Here is a 22,828-nt window from a genome sequence, read left to right on the forward strand (position 1 = left end):
TTTACACTCATGACTTTAATCTTCTTTAAAAACATTAAATTGAGAAAAAAAACTTTTAATATACCTAAGTAATTATAGCTGTAAAGAATAATAAAGAAATTAAACTGTTGTGGTTTTTTAATTTTTTATTAATTATAAATCGGAATTCTACTCGTGTCATTTTTAATAGTAAAAAAAAATAACTTATATTTTTATTATTTCTATTTGGTAAACAAGGTTCTCTACATCTTTGTAAAAAAAAAATGCTAAGCAACCGATAAGAAGACTGATATTTACATTGCGTAAAAATACACTGTGCAAATAAACTAGCAATAACTGTTTTTTCAGAAGACTTAAATTAAAGAATATGAAAACAAAATCATTAATTTCATTTTTACAAAGATAGCTTTTGCTAAAACTAATCATAATTTTGAAAAAGTGCGATTTATAATTTTATGATGTTCAAAGAATTTTTTTCAAAATGACAGTTGCTTGATACTTTTTGACTCTCATTTATTTCAGCTACATTAAAAACAACAATAAGTCATAGTTATTAAAAAAAGATACATATCTATGTGGTTAATAACTTGAGCAACAAAACAATGTTTCAGATTCAAAACGAAATCTTTAAAGTTAAACCTTTGAAGTCGAATAAAGGTATTTACATGTTTCAAACAATGACTTCTGATGGTAAAAAGCTATAATTACCAAGAATTTAAAACTTTCTAAAAACTATTTAAGATACCGTTAGACCTAGATAAGCTTATGAAAATTTATTTTAACAGTAATATTTTGTGTTCCTATTTAATAAATTAAATTATAAAACAGTTTCATAGCTGTATTTGAAAAAGTTAACCATGTAATGAATATTTTTTTACTTACTCTAATTTGTTTGTCTTTCATATGTTACTTTTGATAGTTGATAAAAAGTTAGCTTAAACTCATTCCTTATAAAACGATTATAACTTGAACGCAGAAAGTGCCTAAAAATTGAGCTGTGTTGTTTAAAAAAGCATAAACAAACATTGGAAAGTTTTCGAGCAAAGTTTTGTTTTGGTAGATGCGAAGTATAAAAAGGTACATCAAAAAAACTTAAATAGTTGTTGCTTCATATTTCAAGTTCATTAAATACATTTTTAGTTTAAAATCTAAAGTTACTCATTTTTACTATAACTAAAATGTTATGTTATAACTATGCTTTTGTTATGATTGTTATAAATAACTTACTTAAGGTTTAAAATATTAACATAAAAATGTATCTAGCTAAATGTTATTCAAAAACTAATAACAAAACTACATAAGAAAATTGTTTAAATAATATCATTTGTTACAATATCATATATTTTATTATAGTTAAGCAATTCTTTTAAAAAGCACAACCATAACAACTGTTATTGACTAGTTTAAAAAAGATATTTTGCTGACCTTTTTTTGTTTACAACTACAAAAAATAATATTTTATAGTATAAATGACAGACCAAAAAGCGTAGACTAAAATGTTTAAAGATTAAAAGGTAAAAAAATAGTTTTCAAACTTTGTTATATAACATATTCGGTAGTTTTTATGAAATGATTTGATATGAACCATTGAATCTTTTTATACTTATTTTAAACATATTTCATGACCTCTGTTATAAAGCTTTAAAAGATGCAAGTTTTAATAGAAATATTGTTACCCAGACTAGGAGCCTCACTGATTTCCTTCGAAAGTGCCTCGGTCTCCGGCTAGACAATCTCATCAGATTCCAGGTTAGCAGTAGTCTCAGAACAACTCATTTCGGTTCGCGAACGTGTGCGTGGCACATTTAAGACTAATGACTTTTTTAGTGGTTTTAAGGACATAATTATATAACTTATATAACTTAATATAATAAAACTAAGTAATGTTGTTTTATTATGTACAAATAAACGCAATGACAGCGCACAATAAGTCTAAACACTTAAAGTTAATAATTAGAAGGAAAACTTCTCTGGATTCCCTCCTTGACGTGTCACTGGTCTTCGGTCGCTCAGTTTCTGGCACTCGACGTTGGTCCGTCTCGTGTAGAGAATCTTGATGAACGTGTTCTTGGTCTTCTTTCGGTTCCTTTCCGTAATCGGAGCGTGGCGATAAAATACAATATTAAATAGGCACGATGGTATAAATATATATAAATGTTACAATACAAGTACAATAATAAGTAGATACGATAATATAAATATGTATAAATATTACGACAGAATTAATTAAAAGTACGAAAACAACTTGTTAGTAGAAGTGTAGCTAAGGTTGACGCCACAGTCTGTGTGGGCTTTCTCGATAAGATGAATGTTCAAGTTTGTTTCTTTGAACGCTGTGGACTCAATCGTGAAATTCAATGTTCAAATTGATCCAAAGAAGTTGTCTGCTACAGTATGCGTAGGCTTATGAGTATGGCACGTTAACAAATCAAATCGAGTTGTTCGCCCCGTCGACGTTGTTGAGTAAGAAGGTTTTCTCGGATGTCATCTAGTTTTTCCAAGATGGCGGCTAACGCTCAAATTTGCGAGCAGCAGAGTGTCGCTTCGTGCTTGTTTCGAGGTAAAATGACGTACTTCACGCTCTAATTGGGCGTATTTATAGTTTTTCGATTCTTTTTCTAGAATTTCCGATGGGCTTTGGACTGTAGATCACGCGCTCTCTCATTTGATTCTCTCATTTTTCCTTAGCCAACAAGTTATTTCCAGTTCAGTCAAGAAATCATAACACAATCATTATAAATTAACTCTTATTTTGTTTGTGAAAAATATTTTTTTTGGGAATTAGTTTTACTATACTTATTTGTTGCTTTTTAAAGGAAAAACATAATATCAAGTGATAAACATTAATTTCTTTAAGTTATCAAAATTTGGACACATAAGGGAAAATAAAATTTTGCATAAGTGTCCAACAAAAAACTAGTTTTACAAAAGTCTGACTGTATTATATAGTTTTATAACAGTCGGATTTAACATGAAGTATTTTACCTATTTTTAACTATAAACTTCTAAAAATGTGTAGAAATTATTTTATTTTATTAAAAATGAACACATATACACAACTACTTTAGCATCTATTCTTTCATTACAGTATTCATTTTTTACAGAACCAAGTTGAAGTGTGTTGATTCGTTAACACACAGAAACATATGTTGGTACAACAAAGAAGAATACTGTATAATTTGTTATTAGTTATCTTATTACTTGTATTCCTAAATATTAAGCCAATATTGTTAAGTGTATCTTTAAAAACCAAACAGTATTAGTTGCTCGAAGTTATGTTTAAGTTATATTTAGTTTAACATTATTTAAAATGACATTTTTTTCAAGTAAGTGAAACACGTATTTTAAAAATAATTTTATTGCTTAATAAAGTTCTGTAGGTAGCTTTTACAAACTAATTCAAATATTTTTAAAACGCAAAATAGTTCATACAGATAATTTTTTGCACAAAAATCAAAAATATTAAGCTGTTAACAAGAATCTTTCTAACTATGTGAAATAATTGAAAAGAAAGCAAGACTAAAGTTAGAATTTCCAGAAGTTTTTGCATTGTTACTGATTTTTAAATAGAACATTTTTCTTAGAAGTTATAATCGTTAAAAAACTAAATAAGTTATACGTGAAATTAAAGGTGAAAGCAATTAAGATCACGTTGTAATTACATTAATTTAAATTAACAGAAGTGCTTTAGAAATTTGAGCGTGTTGTTCCAACTAATACATATTTAAAATATTTAAAAACAAACATTTAAATTTTTTAATTTAATTTATTTAATTTGATTAATGGCCAACAAATATTTAAAAGGTTAGAATGTAGTGTTAAAGCTTTATGTTAAGTAAACAAGGTAAAAACAAAAGTAGCAAAAAAAGCGTTGATTTTTAATTAATTTTTCAGGCCTGTGAACCCTATTTTTAGTTTTTATTAGTATTTGATAGTAATTAAACACTTGTATAGCTGCATTAAAAGTTTGACTATGTTTAGTTTTAATTAATTTGTCGTTTAAAATTAAAAAAAAACTCTTTAAAAAATAAAACTTTAAGGTACAAAACTAAATTGTAATGTAAGATCTATTAAAATTTTAAAGCTTAATATAATTGTATTGTTCTTAAATAAAAAATGCTGTTTGTAGTAGTCATTATTGTGTTTTTAAATAACAAAATATCTAAATAATTGTTTACGTACAGTTTGCGTAGTATAACAACATTGTTCTTAAAAATTCGTGCAAAGCCTCAATGTGGTTTTTAGCGAAAATTTTTTTATCAATCACTTAAAAATTTAAAAAAATAATCATTTACGTAATTGGCGGGTTATTTCAGTTTAAAACTAAAGTTTTATAATTAATTTGTTTTGCTCTTTTAAAGTTAAATTAAGTCTTTAAAATTACTAATATGTATAATCAGAATTCGTATTTGTTAATCTTAATGAAATATTTCGCGTTATTGAATAGTTTCAGTAAGGCCGACAATAAAAAATAGCTTTTATTTTAAACAAAGAAAAATTATTCTAGTTAGAGCTTGATTGTTTACTCATTATTGAATAATAAGCAGTCATTAGTAAACATAGTTGCAAAAGTTCCAGTTATGGCTCATTTGAAAATGATGTGACGTCATAAAACACTCGTCAAATTGTTGTTACGTCATAACAATGCTCGTTTCGCTGCTCATTGATTAATTTGAAGACATATTCGAGTTTTTAGCTCGTTGAAATGTCGAAAGTTGATGATAAAATGAAAATGTTTGTTTTTGATCATAGAAAGGCACGTAATAATTGTAAAAATCACTTTAATATTTTAATTTTGATATACAGCTTTGTTTCCGATTAAAAGTTGACCAGTTTTGTTGCATTGATGGAATATTAGGCTGCTGAAATGAAATATGCATAGTTTGAAAGTTTAAATTTTGCCGATAAAAGTTGACATCATAGAACGATTTTACTCCTTCTATTGCTTTGAAGTTGTCTGCGGTAGACAGACAAGCTTGCTTCATAGTCATGTTGTGACAATTGAATTTTCGTTTACTCTGTTGTACTTTGAAAAGTTCTACTTTGATTTGACCTCTGTATATGATTTCGCACTTGATAGCTTTGTTAAATAATTTCCAAATATATTTTTTTTGCAAAGAAGGCAATCACAATGACTGACTTAACCCTGAGTTGCGTTTGACTCGAGGTTAACCTCTTTTTGTTGCAAAACTAGTTTACGTGGTTGAATATAAAATAATATTTTCAGAAATTAAAGACGAAAACTTAATTTTATGATATAATCAAGATATAATCAATTATAATTGATACTTGAAATACTACTAGAGTTTTACGCTCAAGACTTGTGGCCGAAAAAGGATCAAATCTATTACTGTTAAAGGTAACAACCCTAACCAGGTTTGGTCTGTTACAAATGGTGACTAGGATTTTATTATGGGCACGAGACTTTCCTAATACTACAGATATAAGCAGTATAAACCTCTTAGAATTTAAGAAATGACAGCAGTGTCATTATGTCAGAAGAGGTGAGAGATTTAGAATAAGTGGATCAGGAACTGGAAAAACAAAAAGGAGCTAGAGCATTACAAGAAGAGCTAAAAGATTTGTTAATATTGTATCTACACCAAAATTTTAAAATATTAAATTCTAAACATGAATTTTTCTAACGATTTCACTTGAGTAATAATAAAGGTTAATTGATGTAAGAGTTTCAGAAGTTTATAAAATATTGCTGTAATTTTTTCTTTATTCTTTTGTCGAGAGGTTATAATTTTATAAAAACTAAACAAGTTGTTACTTGAAATTGAAGGTGACAGCTAATAAGGCCACGATATAATTACATTAACTTAAAACAACTGATGTGCTTTCTAAATATGTTCCTGTTTTTTTAAGCAGTAGAAAAAAAAAATAAAAAAGCTTAATTATAAAAACAAAAGAGGTACAAACAAAAACATCAAATTGAAATAATTAAACATTTTTTTAATTTTTTAATGTTTTAAGTTTTAAACATTGTTTAAATGCACTTGAACTTTTAAGGCGTTGAAAATGAATTCTGACTAGGTTAATCTTTAAATATTTTCTGTATAAAACTTTTAAATTATAAAAATTTGAAAATATAATAATTCAAAATACATAACAATAAAATATTGTAAGTTCTAGTAATTTTTTGAAGCTAATATACTTAACACAAAGTTTAAAATAATACTTTTAGTTGTAAGAAGTAAGTATAAAAGTCAGACAATGTTAAAGTAAATATTTAAATAGCTTAGTGTAAAATAATCCTTTTACTTTCAAATAACAATGTTCTGTATAACTTCAATCTATTTTTGTTGTCTTTAGCGAAAAATTAAGTGTAAAGGAGAGCTGTTAATTCAATTACATTTAGATTTTTTTAAAAAATTAGTTATGCAATTGGTAAGTTATTTTAGTTTAAAACTATTGTTTTTTAGTTAATTTAGTTAGGTTTTTTACTAATGTTAGATAAATAATTTACTATTAGATATTAATGTTTAAAAATATGCTAAATTTGTAGTCTTTTTTTCAGCTTCTAATAATTTTAAGTAAACAAAAGCAATTTTTTCCCTGGTTTGAGTTCAAAAATATTCTATTATAAACTTGATTTCCTCACTATCAAAAATATAACAATTATTTGAAAATATAGTTGAAGTAGTATTATTTATTGCTAAATAGAAACTGTTGTGATGTAATAAAAGAGTTTTGAAATTGTAGTGACGTCATTTCATTGTTAGTGTCTCTACGGGTCTGTCTTTTAATGGGTACTATTGTGTGGGTAGAATTGCTGCAATCAATTCTGCCCGTAATTTTATGTGATCTCATTTAGGAGTTGCTGCAACTAAATGAATTTTTTTTTTAAAGTTTGTAAACAAACAACAAAGAGATTCTAGGCCTTTAAAATCATTAGGAATTTTTATGCGTACTATTTTATGGGTAGAATTGCTGCTATAAAATCTTTGCATAACTTGATGTGATGTTATTATAATTATGGGTATTATTAAGATGTTGCTGCAATTTAATGAAAAAAAAAATGTAGCTTGGGCTTATAAAAATATTATTAATAAAATATTATGGTCTGTTAATATACTTTACAAAAAAAAAAACAAAAAAAAAAAAAAACAAACAATTTGTTTTTGAATATTCATTAATTTTAGTGAACTTATAGAAGTAAGGACTTGGCCTTTTATATATATTTGTGTTTTTATTTTAAAATTATAAGTACACTTACCTTAACTATGTTTTTTATAATCAAAAATGAACTTAGCAAGATATTTGATAATTAACTAGAATGGTGATACACCAATATGAAAGTGAATTAAAATAACATTTATATAATTTAGGCTCTAGACTAGTCTGAACTAAACCATTATTTTAAAATGTGCTTTTAACAAAGTAAGTACATTGATAAGGAACGCAATTTTAAGAAAAATGTATCCGCATTAGGTACGTACCTGCATAAGGTACGCAATATGTATTTAATTACACATTCATCTGTTATACTTAAAGGATTTCTATGATAAGTATGCACCCGGTACGCAAAAATTTTTTATTTTCTTCACGACTTTTAACTATTGAATATTAAAGATCAATTCACTATTATATATTGTTTAACTTTTAGTCTATGTCATAAAAATGTAGTAGAGAATAACAATATATTTTACATGAGCACACGAATTTATTTATTTAAAAGCAATCTAATGGCGACAATATATAATTCACTAGGTTAACTATGATTTTGCGTAAAATAAACCATAGTAGAGCATTTAATTAAATATCTAGGTATCACTAATTTTTCATCACAAACAAAGTAATCTCTTTCATCTCCCTCGTTTCCTTTGCAGACTTTAATTTTTCTACTGCAGCTGTCTTTTTCATAAACTTCAACAGAATCATTTACATTATTTTTCTTTACAGTATACTTTTCAAATTCATGCTGACGTTTAACTTTCGTTTTAAGGATTTGGTTTTCATTAGACACAATAATGTGCTCTAGTTTATTTGATATTTCGTTTACAAAAATGAAGTTTTCTTTTTTTAAATATAGTTCCGTATTGTAGCTTTTAGCATGTTTAAATAAACCATCCTCTCCGTTCTTTCTAATTGAATAACCTGTTGCAGTGTAAGACCTTTCTGTTAGATAAACACCAGGTCCATATTTTCCACTGATTGAAGGTTTAAAGCCTTGTTCAAGTATTCCAACTGTATTTTCATGATTTGTGCCATGATAAAGTAGTAACTTATCAATTTTGTTTTGCTTTTTTTCAATACACTTACGTGGTTTTACTCTGTATATTTTAAGTCTAAAAACTTCAAATGATGGAATTTCTAAACTAGGTTTTAACATTTTGTCTACAAAGCATTTCTTAATTAACTTATAATCGTTGTCTTTAGCTCGCATTTCTCTTAAGAAGTAAATTGAATCTTTGCTGTAAATATCAGCTATGTTCATAGCAACACCAATGTTATCAGCTACTTCGTTATCATTCATATTTTCTGTTAAATAAGATATATTCAGATGTTTTGTAGATTATTAAAAATATATTTTTATCTTTTAATAAGTACCTGCCGATAAATTTGTTTTTTTTTTTACATTAAGTTTGTAAATATGCTTTCATTTAATATCTTTTGTTAAGTTTGTTGTAGAAGTAATAAGTTTACAATTAGAGTTTATTAAGATATTTTCGAAGTTGCGACTATGGTTAAGATAAAAAACAATTTTTTTCATTTTTAAGTTAGCGAGTTAAAAGTTGTTTTGTCATTTTTAGCTAATTTAAAAAAAATAAATTTTGCTTCAGCATAAAATAAACATTCTTTTTAAACAAACTAATTTAGAAATTAAGCTCTATTTATTTTAAATGTAATTAACCTTTTTTTTATTAAACTTAAAATTAAAACTGTAGAGTATAATGAAAGACTATATCATTTAACATAATACTCAATATAAACATTTTTTTATATAGAGTAGTGTATTTCAAGTTTAGATTAAGTTATTTTACTACAACAAAAACATAATTGTGAATAATGCTAAAATTAAATTCCTTTCGCATGGGTAAAATAAGGTTCATTCTAAAATATCACAGCTAAGCTATGTATGATTATTTGCTTTAACAAAAAAAAATATATACTTATCGATGACGAAATCGAAAGTTTACTAAGTATAGCTAATGTGGAAAAAGTTCAGAATTAAATAATGTCCAATAAGTTTAAAATATCCATTTTTACGAAAAAAAAACTGCTATTCATAACCAAGTAGATTAACGAAGATGAGAATTTCTAAACAAAAACCAAATTTACTGTTTTTGTTCACTCTAAAAACTGTTTACATAAGAAAACTATCAAAAGGTAACTAAATATAAGTTATCCTAAGTGATTTCACTGCGTAGAACATAGCTGCTAAACATTAACTAAATATGCTCGTTACTAAGAGTATACCAATAAAGATTAAAAATAGAGAGAATAACATTTGGTATATCAGCTCTGAAAAAATAATTTCTCTAAATGATTATCAGCGAAAATTTTTTAATTCACTGATGTAATTATAACTAGATATCATTTTTTTCTATTTGTATTATGAGAAAACAACTGCTAAAAATAAGCAAAACACTATCATTCTTTTAAAATTATACCTGTTATAATTTTACTAAAAAAACACGGCTACAAATAACCAAGTAATAACTGTAATATTTATAAGTTTAATGAGATAAATTCTAAACATATAATGCAATTAATTAGTTGAGAAACTGTAATTAGTTTATAAACTAAAACACATTAATCAGTGAACAAAAACTAATAATTTCTAGAGACTTTCACATTGTACTTGTGTTTGAAAATTTTCACAGGTTCTAAAATACTTATTTTCAAATGATTATTTTTCCATTTACGAGTCGCATTTTTATGGTTATTAATGTACAAAACGATTTTACATCGAAACAGAGTTGTCAGAAATGAAAAACATAAACCCTTGTTTATTTTTAACTTGTATTTCATGCTATAGTACTTTTTAAACCAATTAACAATGACAAATCTATTTTATTGAAGACTGTTAGATATAATATCATTAGATGAAGATGTATAGTAATTGTTAGATATGTATAAGATAAATTGTAATACAGTTAATGAGGCTTAAATTTTGCATTAGATAGAAGAAAAGTTTTTTTATTCTTCAAAATTCCTGTGTTCTTAAATTATATGGTTTACAGTTTACACTAGCCACTAGAGCAAGGTTTCTAAATGTGGGACTTTTAACATATTCAGAGGGCCATGAGCAGCAAAGGAGCCACGAGGGGGGCCATGAGATCATAACCTAAAACTAACACTAGATATTCTGGAGTTGCAAATGAAGGGCAATAAAAACAGGTTTTAGGTGTTTTTAATGTAAGATTTTAAACTTGCACTAGATAACATGGAGGGAGTGATAGAAGCACAAAAAAAACTATGGAAGGGAGACAGAGCTTTTTTAATTTCCTTAAAGTGAGCTAGTTGAAAAAAAAATTGGGAAACCCTAAAGTAGTGATACGTTTATGAGCAATATCAAAACAACCATCTTACCTATATTTGATAAATCATAACCAATGGTTAGTTAAAATATAAAATCCATATTTGGTGTATCAGCCCTACTCAAACTAATCTAAAGGTCAAAAACTATATACAAAGAAGGACAGAGCTAATAAAATAAAGGTATTTTCTGAATGTTTACTACGAAGAAAACAACAGCTTAACAAAATTCAGTTAATAGTTGTTAAGAATTAGTTGTTTACAGTTGTTAAGAAAATTTATACTTGTTAAGATAACTATGAAAAAAGACACGGCTAATAACTATTAAGTAAGTACTGTAATGATTTAATCATTTAAAAGTGAAACTGAGATCCTGCCAAGCAACAAAGTATTGAAGAAACTGTACTTGGAAAGTTTAGTTTGAAATAGCACATGAAAGTCATTAAACGACAAAAAAAACGTTCAAAATATTTAATCCTAGAACCTGGTGCACGAAGAACATAACAGTTTTTGAATTGAGGAAATAATACTATAAAAATCGTTTTTAGATATTCTTCTGTAGACAGCATTAAAATTTAAAATTATTTTTATATAAAAAATTAATATTACGTTTAAAAATTTTAAGTAAGATTTCAAATGGTCCTTTTCATTTGGTTATTACCAGCAGCAAAGCTTCAATATCATTTAAATTGAATACCGGAGTTAGGAGAAATTTTTATGATCTTAACATAAAACATCATATAAAAGAATTTTATTAAATCATATTAACAATGACAATTCTGATGCGTTTTAGAGTTTTGAATATAGTATTACAGCATAAAGTATTTGCCTTGTTGAAATGAGGAAGTCAAAAAAATACTGGAGCATGGAATTTTGCTTCAAATAAACAAACGTTTAATTAGCAATCACTATTCGAAAATTTTAAAATAATGGTAAATTTGCTTAATACTAGTCATTAGAGTATTAAATAATTATAAAAATAAACTCACAAAGTTTGAATAAACGATTAAGTTTAAACTTAGAAGTTTGTAGTACTGACTAGTGAGTTTTTAATAAACGAACTTCAGTAGTACTCTTACATTTGCAGGCCATTAATGTTAAGGATATTAAGCTTTTATTAGTATAAATATCTATCTTTATTTCTTTTGGTATTTAGAAAAAAGATATTATATAAATTTTAGTTGAAAATAATCTTTTGCCAAAATTTAACTACTTGATTAATTTTTTGAATTAAATACAATGCTAATTAACATCATGTTAGTTACTAATAATGCACCTATTGAATTTTAGTCCGGATAAAATTCCACTCCATAAATTCATCTTTTTTTTAATGTTCTACGAAAAACCTTCACTTTTCTACAAAGCATTTTTCAATTAACTTACAACCATTATCTTTAGCTAAAATATATAATTTTTTTATTTCTTTATAAAAAACAATCTACTCTAAACGCTAAAAACTAAATTCATTCAAAAAAAATACGGCTAATCTGAAATTTAAACAGGTACTGTTTTGACTTATAAATATAAAACCAAGTGCTTTTCAGTGACCAAAAGAAACTATGGTAAGAATAGTTTATGTTGAAATGAAAAAGAACTAAACTAAAACCTTTTATACTGTAAATACGAAAGTGAATGATTGATAAACGATAACAAATATAACTTATTCTTGGTTTTTTAAGTATGAGAGAACAAATTCTAATCAATAATCGAATAAAGATCATTTAGTTAGATCACTCTGACTAGAATATTATTTCTATGATAACTAAATATTCTTGTAACTTTAAAATTAAAATAAATAATTATTTAATGATTAGTTTAAATACAGAAAAGATTCTTGTTACAGGGTTGCCAAATAATTAAAAAAAAGAAAATAAATAAGTTCTGTACATGGTTTTAAAAAGTACAAGTTTTTATTGGTCATGTTTTTAATATAAGAAAAATATTTGTTTATTACTTTCCGAAGTAATATAAAATTTCAAGTTAGATACTGGAATGCAGTTTTAGAAGTGTTTTTTAATAAAAATAATTCTAAGTGGTACAAAAAATGTTCGTATACAATGGGTATTTCGTATTTAAACTAACTTTATCTTTAAACTTAAAATGCCATGCTTCAGCATTTTTCAAACCAAATTGACTAAAAATGGCAATTTTGATTTATTGTTGTCTTTATAGTTGCCATATTCTTATGAACCAGTCGTATTGAACTTACTGGAAAAAAAAATTTTGCGTTAAATAAACAAACGTTTTTTAAGTGTTTATTACTTTAAGTTTATGAAATTGTGGAAACTTAGCTTTAAACTAGTCAATAGAGTATTGAATAATTACCTGCATCAACTAAATAAATTAAAATTAATGCTCAACTTTATATTATGAAACATTAAGTTTTTAACCAATCAACCTTAGTGTTACTCTTTTATTGTAACGAAATGTGCTTTGTTTTTTTCGACTTCTTACCACACTATTTGTAAACTTATGGCCAGAAAGTACCTGTGTTTTCTTATGATTGTTTTTTGTTAGAAGTTGTGACAATATTAGTTAGTTTATATTGAATTTTTTGTTGAAGAAACATTATTGAACACAATTATTACTAGAGTTACATGTATATTTGTCATTAAGTATTAACGTGCGCTAAAAAAGTAAAAGTAATACTATTTATCAGCCCCGTTTATAACATTTGCAGTCCAATAATGTTGAAAATACTAACCTTTTAAAAGTACAAATAGCTATGTTTATGTCTATTGGTATTAAGAAGAGATAAATAAAAAAGTAAAATAAAAATTCTTAATACCTTAGTGCTCATACAAAAGTAGAACTTGAAAAATTATTTAAGAAAAAATAAATGTATTCTTGTTAACGCTTTAAAAGCACTTACGTAATAAATTATTATTTTTACCATACTTGCAACTTATTAGTTACCTTCTAGTTTTAAAATTTATAGTTTTTTCTAAAAGTTAAAAATGTTTAACTTAAAAAAGTTCATTAATAAATTAAACATAGTAGTAACATGAAATTATTTAACATTTGTTTTTTAAGTAAACGTTTTAATAAATTTTACACTACATCTAAACATATAAATGTTTAGAAAATAAAATGAATGACAAAGAAGTAGTTAAACTCAACAATATTACAATCAACATGGATGACAGTTATAGTACAGATTCAATTTATTTCCTAAGAGAAATGCGAGCTGTAGATAAAGATTATCAGTTAATTAGAAAATGCTTTGTAGACAAAATGTTAAAACCTCGTTTGTCCATTGAAGTTTTTCAACTTAAAATATACAGAGTAAAAGCACGTAAGTGTATTAAAAACAGTAATCAGGAAAATGATAACTTATTACTATTTCATGGCACAAATCATGACAATACAGTTGGAATACTTGAACAAGGTTTTAAACCTTCTAACGAGGGAAAATATGGACCTGGTGTTTATTTAACAGAAAGATCTTACACTGCAACAGATTATTCAATTACAAAAAACGGGGAAGAGGAAAAGTTTGAAAAATTTAACGATTACGAAAGGTCTGATACCAGAATGGAAATTTTACTAGAGAAAGAAAACTTTGTTTTTGTAAATGAAATCCTCGATACGAAAAATCTAAAGTACAAAACTGTTTCTAATGAAAACGGCTTACTAAAAACGGACCTAAAACGTAAGAACGTATTCGAAAAGTATACCATAAAGAAAAATGATAAAAATGATTATGTTGAAATTTATGAAAAAGACACCTGGGGTAGGAAAATTAAAGTGTGCAATGGAAATTTGGATGATGAAGAAGATTATTATGTTTGTGATGAAAAATTAGTGATACCTAGATATTTGATTCAATGCTCTACTAAGCTTATTTTTATACAATCAAAATTATAAACTAGTCATTTTTTATTGTCACCATTAGCTTTTTGACTTTTAATAAATACATTAGTGTTCAACTTATCTTTTTTATATTTTATAGTAATATAAAATAAAGTTAGGAACATCTAGATTAAGTATTAGAATTATCAGTATGTTGTCAATGTACAAATCTAAAATAGATATTAACGTTTAATATTTTCTTGTTATTTTAAGATTCCAGGTTAAAAACAACTTCATTACATTTAGATCTAAAAGTAGTTTTATGTTGTTTTATTAATTATATTATTTTTTGATTATATACAAAAAATCCTATAAAATACATTTTTTGAAAATTAAAGTACGCTGAATTTCCTAACTAAGGTATACTTATAACTTCCAACCGGAATATTTTCAACTCGCACGATTTCATCTATGTTTTACAAAAATTATGTTAACATAGTTTTTAGTCATTTTATATCTATGATCTATACTGTCACTATTACCCTTATTCTTGGTCAGTTAGCGATTTTTTGGTTTAAAACGGACAAGAATTAAACGTCGGTTGAATCTGAGCTTTCCCAAAAGTTACATATTTTCGCTTCAAATTAACTTCCTCTTTATATTACTAAGTTAATTTCTTTTCTTTTTAGGCCTTTACCACCGTTGGTATTATGTTTTGATTTATTACGACTCCACGTTTTTTCAATTACATTTTATTTTCTAAATAAGAACTACTAAAATTCATGTTCTAATTCGTTCATGGTCACAATAAGAACTAGCTATTTAGTTAAACATAAAAACTTTAAACTTTTTTTGTGATTTTTGTTTTAAGCAGCTATTCAAGTCTATAATTTAATTATTCTGTATAACAAAAGTACAACTTAATTGTTAGTGTTGCTTGTATGGTTATCAAAATATTAAAACTAAGTTTTGTGTATGATACTTAATTTTTTTTTTCCCACTAAGACATTAATTTTTTTGTTCGGTTTTAAAATAAAAATGCATTTAATTATTAACAGTTTTAAATTGTTTTTCAGACTTTTTTACGAAACAAATGATAATATAATACGTAATTATTATTTATAAACTATATTGTATTTAAATAAAAAGCAGATTGATACTTTCAGATTCCAATTATTATTTAGACTAGAATTCCGCCGGATCGAAATATCAAAATTGACATTCGGATTCGGCTGAATCCTAATTTAAAAATAAAATTCGGATTCGGCCGAATCCAAAATTTTTGGACTCGGTAGATCACTACTTTAAATTTAATAATAACTTTTTTTTAAATTAAGACCATTTATTTATTTATGTGCATTTAGTAGAAACTATATTAAATCTTTGTTTTAAGCATAAGTAATCTGATTAATTTTTTTGAAATAGCTTGTTTAAAATAGTCCTTTAACTTTCAAATAACATTGTTCTGTGTTAAATTTCAATGTAGTTTTGTTGTGTTTAGCGAAAAATGTATTGTAAAGGAAAACTGTATATTCAATTACATTTAAATTGAAAAAAAAATTAATTATGCAATTGGTAAGTTATTTTAGTCTAAAATTATAAATATCTAGCTTTTTTAATGAGTTTTTTTCCTAATGTTAGATATATATTTTACCATAAGATATTAATGTTTATAGATATGCTAAATCTGTAATAAGCTTTACAGCTCCTAATCATTTTAAATAAGTAAAAGCAAATATATTTTTTTTGGATTAAAAACTATTCTAATATGATTTCCTCATTATCAAAAATACAACATTTATTAGAAAATATAGTTGAAGTAGTATAATTTATTGCTAAATTGAAACTGTTGTGATGTAATAAAAGAGTCTTGAAATTTTCGTGACTTCATTTCATTGTTAGTGTCACTACGGGTCGGTCTTTTAATGGGTACTATTTTATGGGTAGAATTGCTGCAATCGATTCTGCCCATAATTTGATGTGATTTAATTTAGGTGTTGCTGCAATTAAGTTGCTGCAACTAAATGAAATTTTTGTATTTCAAGTTTGTAAACAAACAACAAAAAGTGCCTAGGCCTCTAAAATCATTATGAATTTTTGTGGGTACTTTTTAATGGGTAGAATTATTGCAATAAAATCTTTGCATAACATGATGTGATGTTATTAAAATTATGGGCAGTATTAAGATGTTGCTGCAATGAAATAAAAAAACAATTGTGGCTTGGCCTTATAAAAATATTATGGTCTGTTATTATAGTTAAGACTTTGTAAATAAAGAAAATAAAATAAAACAAACCATTGGTTTTTGTGTATTTAAGTATATTTAGTGAACTTATAGAAGTAACGGCTTGACTTTTTATAACTACATTTTTTTGTATTTTATAATTGATAAATATTTTTAATATTTTTATAATCAAAAATAAACTTAGCTGGATATTTAATAATTAACTAGTATGATGATTCAACAATATCGAACTGAATAAAAATAATCATTTAATTTAGGTTCTAGTCTAGTCTAAACTAAACCATAGTTTTAAATTGTGCTTTTAACAAAGTAAGTGCATTGATAAGGTACACACTTTTAAGAAGTATGTATCGGCATTACGTACGTAGCTGCATAAGGTACGCAATAAATATTTAATTAAAATTATTTATTATATTTAAAGGTTTTATATAACAAGTACGCAACCGATACGCAAAAAGAATTATTTACTTAACGACTTTTAACTATTGAATATTAACGATCATTTCACTTCTAACTGCTTCACAATTATATATTGTTTAACTTTTTGTCTATGTCATAAAACAGTAGTAAAGATTAACAACATATTTTACATGAACACACGAATTTGTTCATTTAGAAGCAATCTAATGGCGACAATATATAATTCACTAGGTTAACTATGATTTTTTGTAAAATAAACCATAGTAGAGCATTGTATCAAATATCTAGGTATCATTAATTTTTCATTACAAACAAAATAATTTCTTTCATCTTCTTCGTTTCCATTGCAGACTTTAGTTTTCCTACCGCAGCTGTCTTTTTCATAAACTTCAACAGAATCATTTTCATTATTTTCTTTACAGTATACTTTTCAAAATCATGCTGACGTTTAATTTTGTTTTAAGGATATGGTTTTTGTTAGAAACAATAATGTGCTCTAGTTTATTTGATATTTCGTTTACAAAAACGAAGTTTTCTTTGTTAAATTCTAGTTTCGTATTGGAGTTTTTTGCATGTTTAAATAAATAATCCTCTCCGTTCTTTTTAATTGAAAAACTTGTTGCACAGTGAGACCTTTCTGTTAGATAAACACCAGGTCCATATTTTCCACGGGAGCCGATCATTTCTAACCCGCTATCATTTCTAACCCGATCACTTCTAACCCGATCACTTCTAACCCGATTACTTCTAACCCGATCATTTCTAACCCGATCACTTCTAACCCGATCACTTCTAACCCGATCACTTCTAACCCGATCATTTCTAACCCGATCACTTCTAACTCGATCACTTCTAACCCGATCATTTCTAACCCGATCACTTCTAACCCGATCATTTCTAACCCGATCACATCTAACCCGATCACTTCTAACCCGATCATTTCTAACCCGATCATTTCTAACCCGATCACTTGTAACCCGATCATTTCTATCCCGATCATTTCTAACTCGATCATTTCTAACCCGATCACTTCTAACCCGATCATTTCTAACAAGATCATTTCTAACCCAATCACTTCTAACCCAATTAAACCCGATCATTTCTAACCCGATCATTTCTAACCCGATCGTTTCTAACCCATTTTACTTATGTTACGTTTTATTTTTTTAGTCTAAATTTCATGCAAAAATAAACTAGTCTTAATGAAGTTATTAAAGTTACTTTAAACATAATGATTTATTGTGTTACGTAAAAACATTTTTAGTATAAATTTTAATTTTAGTATCAACTTAAAATAATCTTAATATATTTTTATTACCTCATTATCCTATACATATTTTTAGTTTTTTTCTATTTTTATTTTTTGTTTTTTTATTACACTTTAAGAGACGTTTTTTGTTAATCATGTACAATTTACTAAACTGTTTACCTTAAAGTATTTTGAACAATTTTTTGTAGGATTTTAAAATAAGCTGTGATAATTATATCTTAGTTGGATCTTATTGTATTTAACGTGACTAAAATAGTTTTAAGATAAGCAAATTTTAAAAATTCAACTCTTACAATTGTAATATTCAGATAGAAAAACTTTTATATTACGGTTTAAAAACTGCATTGAAAGTCTTACGTAAATGTTTTGTTATTGCTTACTAATGTATTAGCCTTTTATAGTAGGGTAGTTTTAAGTTTCATCTTAATAACTTATACAAATTGTTATGCAATTTGCATAGGCCTAACAAGATAATGGAATTAAAACAAACATTAGGAGAAGCTAAAAACTTTTATTATATTAAGTGGAAAAGCATGGTTTTTAATAGAAACTAGCTATTAAAACAGTTATGTTATATAACTAAACCGCAAAAGTTGTTATGTCAATTGAACGTCTAAATTTCACATCATTAATAAATTATTACTTAGTTATAGAATATAGAGCAAAAATAAATTGCTTTACACTAACAGTTAAACAGACAAGTTTATTTGTATAACAAGTTCGAGGGTAATTAAATTTCGCCTTAGTTTTAATTGCGAATTAAATTAGTACTTTAACTGACAAACACTTCTTTAAAATTACTTTATTATGAGCAGTTGAAATAACGTAAGTAAAAACAAAATAAGTATTAAAAATAAAACATTTTGAAATAGAATAATAAAATATTTATAGTTGAATTAAGTATAATTATGAGCAGAATTTTATAAAAACTCCATTAAGTTCTTTGTTTGTTTTAATCAAATATTTTTCCAGACGATTATTACACAAAACATATTTATTTTTTATTCATTACAGTAAAGCCAGCTTGCAGTCTATTGACTTTATTCTCGGTGATTTTTTGCACCTCTAAATTTCTATAAATATGATGAGTTTTTTCTTTATTAAAAATTTAAACCGATACAATAGGTTTCACAATACAAACTGGTTTTATTATTTTGTTATAAGTTTTTAAGTAATATAGTTTAATCTAGTAATTTATACTTACATTTGAAATATAATGATCGCTAAATAATCTAAAGTTTTTGTGTTTTTGAAATCATGTAAAACAATAACTTTCAAAAGATGTCAAGAAAATTATTTTAGAAATATCTACTATTAATCGTGAGAATAATCGTGTTTTAACAAATTTAAATTTTGAAAACTTTTAAATTTTTATGAAAAATGTAAATTTATTTTTCCTTACATAAATTTTATTTCAAAAGAAAAAGTTAGAATGCGTAATAATAAGTTTTCGACACTAAACTTTCATAGTTAAGTTTATTATAACTAAATATAACTTAATCACAGTTTATCTTTGTATACAATTTACAAGTTGATTTAAGAATTAGAATTAAATTAAAGTTCGAGTTAATGACAAGTTCTTAATATTTAAAAAACCTTATACCTCTACTTTTGGCTTTGTATTAAACAGTATACACTTTCGAATAAAGATTTAGAATTTAATGATATTAGTTTTAAACAAAACCACCATTATAATTACAATTACTAAATTTTATTAACTGTATTATTTAAAGTTTCATAAACGCTGATATTAATATTTTTAAAAAGTTGTATTTCATATAAATTCTCCATGAATTTGGAGGCAAATTGGTAATCTGGTTTCTACCCTTAAAAAAATATATTAAAAATATAGAATCATTTCATATCATAGTACAGAATAGACTTTAACCGCTGCGATACTCATTATATTTCTTACATTGACGACTATCAAAACTTAATATTCAATCTTTAGAATACGAAAGACTTATACTTTTCCTAATGCTTTTTAAAACTAATTAACTACACTTAATTAATAATCCAATTTTAAACCTTATTGTCATAACAATAAATGAACCAATTAATATCAACAATTAATTTTTAACAAAAGCTATCTAAACATTAGGTTTTATTTAAAAAAAAATAAACTATACTTCAAAAAAAAAACAATTTTGTTGAGATTTTTTTTAAACAAATCCTTATCTTTAAAAAATAATAAATTAATATATTAATACAGATCAGCTAAATAAATTTCGGGTTAGATATGACGGGTTAGAAACGATCGGGTTAGAAATGATCGGGTTAGATATGATCGGGTTAGAAATGATCGGGTTTATTTGGGTTAGAAGTGATTGGGTTAGATATGATCTTGTTAGAAATGATCGGGTTAGAAGTGATCGGGTTAGAAATGATCGGGTTAGAAGTGATCGGGTTAGAAGTGATCGGGTTAGAAATGATCGGGTTAGAAGAGATCGGGTAACAAGTAATTGGGTTAGAAGTGATCGGGTTAGAAGTGATCGGGTTAGAAATGATCGGGTTAGAAGTGATCGGGTAACAAGTAATTGGGTTAGAAGTGATCGGGTTAGAAGTGATCGGGTTAGAAATGATCGGGTTAGAAGTGATCGGGTTAGAAGTGATCGGGTTAGAAGTGATCGGGTTAGAAATGATCGGGTTAGAAGTGATCGGGTTAGAAATGATCAGGTTAGAAATGATAGCGAGTTAGAAATGATAGTAAACCATTTTCCACTGTTTGAAGGTTTAAAGCGTTGTTCAAGTATTCCAACTGTATTTTCATGATTTGTGCCATGATAAAGTAGTAACTTATCAATTTTGTTTTGATTATTTTCAATACATTTTCGTGGTTTTACTCTGTATATTTTAAGTTTATAAACTTCATACGATTTAATTTCTGAACTAGGTTTTAACATTTTGTCTACAAAGCATTTCTTAATTAACTTATGTTTATTATCTGTAGATCGCATTCTCTAAAGAAGTAAATTGAATCTTTACTGTAAATATTAGCTATGTTCATAGCAACACCATTGTTATCAGCTACTTCGTTATCATTCATATTTTCTGTTAAATAAAATATATTTAGATGCTGTATAGGTTATTAAAATAATATTATTATATTTTAATAAGTACCTGCCGATAAATTTGTTTGTTTTTTTACGCTAAGTTTGTAAATATGCTATCATTTAATATGTTTCTTTAAGTTCGTTGTAGAAGTAAAAACTTTACAATTACAGTTTATTCAAATATTTTCGAAGTTGGGACTATGGTTTGGACGAAAAATTACTTTTATTTTTAAGTTAGCGAGCTAACATTTTTTTAGTCATTTTAAATTAATTTTAAAATAATCAATTTTGCTTGAGCATAAAATAAATATGCTTTTTAAACAAACTAATTGAAAAATTAAGCTCTATATTTTTTTAATATAACTAAATTTTTTTTCATTAAATTTAAAAATAAAACTTTAGAGTATAATAAAAGACTATATATTTAAACATAATACTCAATATAAACATTTTTTTATAGAGTAGTGTATTTCAAGTTTAGATTAAGTTATTTTACTACAACAAAAACATAGTTGTGAATTATACTAAAATTAAATTTTTTTCGTACGATTAAAAAAAGGTTAATTCTAAAATATAACACTTAAGCTATGTATGATTATCTGCTTTAACAAAAATATTATACTTATCGGTGACCAAATCGATAGTTTACTAATAATAGCTTATGTAGAAAAAGTTCACAATTAAATAATAACAAATTCGTTTAAAATATCCATTTTTACGAAAACAACTGCTTTTCATAACCAAGTAGACCTTTACGAATATGAGAATTTCTAAACAAAAACCAAATTTACTGTATATGTTCACTCTAAAAACTGTTTACAGAGGAAAACTATCAAAAGGTAAATAAATATAAGTTACCCTAAGTGTTTTCAATGAGTAGAACACAGCTGCTAAACAATAACCAAATATGCTTGTTACTAAGAGACTACCATTATATATTAAAAACATAGATAACAATATTTGGTATATCAACTCTGAAAAAAAACACACAGATATAAATAACCAAGTAATAACTACAATACTTACAAGTTTTAGGAGATAAATGCTAAACATATAGAGCAATTAATTAGCTGAGAAACTGTAATTAGTTTATTAACTTTAAAAAAACACATTAATCAGTAAACAAAAACTAATAACTTTTAGAGACTTTCACTTTGTACTTGTGTTTGAAATTTTTTATAGGTTCTAAAATACTTATTCTCAAATGATTATTTTTCCATTTACGAGTCCCATTTTTATGTTAATTAGTGTACAAAACGGTATTACTTTTAAGCAGAGTTGTCAGCAATGAAAAACATAAAACACTTGTTAATTTTAAACTCGTTTTTCAGGCTTGAGTAATTTTTAAACCAATTAACAATGACAAATCTATTTTATTGAAGACTGTTAGATATAATATCATTAAATGAAGATGTATAGTAATTGTAAGATATGTATTTGATAAATTGTGATACAATTAATGAGGCTTAAATTTTGCATTAGATATGATAATATTTTTTTATTTGTCAAAATTCCTTATTTCTCAATTTATGTGGATTTTACTTTATACTAGCCACTAGTGCAAGGTTTCCAAAAGTATAC

This window comes from Thalia democratica, chromosome 6, assembly GCF_965202585.1.
Source record: "Thalia democratica chromosome 6, ktThaDemo2.hap1.1, whole genome shotgun sequence".
NCBI lineage: Eukaryota > Metazoa > Chordata > Thaliacea > Salpida > Salpidae > Thalia > Thalia democratica.